The sequence below is a fragment of the Salmo salar genome, chromosome 29 (genome assembly GCF_965601325.2).
Source record: "Salmo salar chromosome 29, fSalSal1, whole genome shotgun sequence".
In the NCBI taxonomy this organism is placed as follows: Eukaryota; Metazoa; Chordata; class Actinopteri; order Salmoniformes; family Salmonidae; genus Salmo; species Salmo salar.
The window spans coordinates 29,880,001-29,882,500 of NC_138319.1; the positions used below are offsets into that span (position 1 = coordinate 29,880,001).

The 2,500-nt window shown below is 36.9% G+C and overlaps 1 protein-coding gene across 1 annotated transcript in view; it reads right to left on the bottom strand.

Annotated features, from left to right (window-relative positions):
* LOC106590542 (contactin-associated protein-like 2) overlaps nt 1-2,500 on the bottom strand; it is a 355,426-nt gene that overhangs the window by 147,778 nt on the left and 205,148 nt on the right. The window lies entirely within an intron of this gene.

The window sequence follows — 2,500 nt, forward strand, 5'->3', positions numbered from 1 at the left end:
GTGGGTTGTAGACTCCGTCTCATGCTACCACTAGAGTGAAAGCACCGCCAGCATTCAAAAGTGACCAAAACATCAGCCAGGAAGCATAGGAACTGAGAAGTGGTCTGTGGTTCCCACCTGCAGAACCACTCCTTTATTGGGGGTGTCTTGCTAATTGCCTATAATTTCCACCTGTTGTCTATTCCATTTGCACAACAGCATGTGAAATTTATTGTCAATCAGTGTTGCTTCCTAAGTGGACAGTTTGATTTCACAGAAGTGTGATTGACTTGGAGTTACATTGTGTTGTTTAAGTGTTCCCTTTATTTTTTTGAGCAGTGTATATACTTGTAATAATGACAATTACAACAATACTGAATAAACACTTTTATTTTAACTTAATATAATTCATCAATAAAATCTATTTAGTCTCAAATAAATAATAAAACATGTTCAATTTGGTTTAAATAATGCAAAAATACAGTGTTGGAGAAGAAAGTAAAGTGCAATATGTGCCATGTAAAAAAGCTAACGTTTAAGTTCCTTGCTCAGAACATGAGAACATATGAAAGCTGGTGGTTCCTTTTAACATGATTCTTCAATCTTCCCAGGTAAGAAGTTTTAGGTTGCAGTTATTATCGGACTATTTCTCTCTAAACCATTTGTGTTTCATATACCTTTGACTATTGGATGTTCTTATAGGCACTTTAGTATTGCCAGCCTAATCTTGGGAGTTGATAGGCTTGAAGTAAACAGCGTTGTGCACACAGCATTGCTAAGAGCTGCTGGTAAACGCAGTAAAGTGCTGTTTGAATGAATGCTTATGAGCCTGCTGCTGCCTACCACCGCTCAATCAGACTGCTCTATCAAATATCAAATCATAGACTTCATTATAATATAATAAACACACAGAAATACGAACTATAATTTCGAAAACAAAACGTTTATTATTTCAGTGAAATACGGAACCGTTCCGTGTTTTATCTAACGGGTGGCATCTCTAAGTCTAAATATTGCTGTTACATTGCACAACCTTCAATGTTATGTCATAATTACGTAAAATTCTGGCAAATTAGTTCACAGTTCACAACGAGCCAGGCAGCCCAAACTGTTGCATATAGCCTGACTCTGCTTGCACTGAATGCAAGAGAAGTGACACATTTTCCCTAGTTAATATTGCCTGCTAACATGAATTTCTTTTAACTAAATATTCATGTTTAAAAAAATATTCTGTGTAATGATTTTAAGAAAGGCATTGATGTTTATGGTTAGGTACATTCGTGCAACGATTGGCCTTTTTTTTTGGCAATGCGCTTTTGTTAAATCATCCCCCGTTTGGCGAAGTTGAAGTAGGCTGTGATTCGATGATAAATTAACAGGCACCGCTTTGATTATATGCAACGCAGGACAAGCTAGTTAACCTAGTAATATCATCAACCATGTGTAGTTAACTAGTGATTATGTGAAGATTGATTGTTCTTTATAAGATAATTTTAATGCTAGCTAGCAACTTACCTTGGCTCCTTGCAGTCACAAGGTCCTTTTGACACTGCACTCGCATAACAGGTGGTCAGCCTGCCACACAGCTTCCTTGTGGATTGCAATGTAATCGGCCATAATCGGCGACCAAAAAGGCTGATTACCGATTGTTATGAAAACTTAAAATTGTCCCTAACTAATCAGCCATGCCAATTAATCGGTCAACCTCTAATTACAACACTGTATATAGATATAATATGACATTTGAAATGTCTTTATTGTTTTGGAAATTTTGTGAATGTAATGTTTACTGTGAATTTGTTTATGTGACCAGCAATATCAACAATCCAACATATCACACATTTGAACAGACAAGAAATAAGAATGAATGAAACCAACCTCTCTCAAAGTCTTTTATTAAAAATACTACATTCTATCAATTTATTAGTCAAACACACCTCCCTTTATGGGGAGTTTATTTGATGTAACAAAGCTTCAGCATCAGAAAGGGAGTTAATTTAATGTAACACAGCTTCAGCATCAGAGAGGGAGTTAATTTAATGTAACACAGCTTCAGCATCAGAGAGGGAGTTAATTTAATGTAACTGTAATGACCGTCGCAATGAGGGGACCAAGATGCAGCGTGGCACGTGTTCATGATATTTATTAAACAGAACACTTAAACAAAATAATAAACAATGGAAACGAAAGCGCACAGTTCTGTCAGGTAAAACACAAAACAGAAAACAACTACCCACAAAACACAGGTGGAAAAAGGCTGCCTAAGTATGGTTCCCAATCAGAGACAACGATAGACAGCTGCCTCCGATTGGAAACCATACCTGGCCAAAACATAGAAATATAAATACCTAGAATGCCCACCCCATATCACACCCTGACCTAACTAAACAGAGAAAAACATCTATCTCAGGTCAGGGCGTGACAGTAACACAGCTTCAGCATCAGAGAGGGAGTTAATTTTATGTAACACAACTTCAGCATCAGAGAGGGAGTTAATTTAATGTAACACTACTTCAGCATC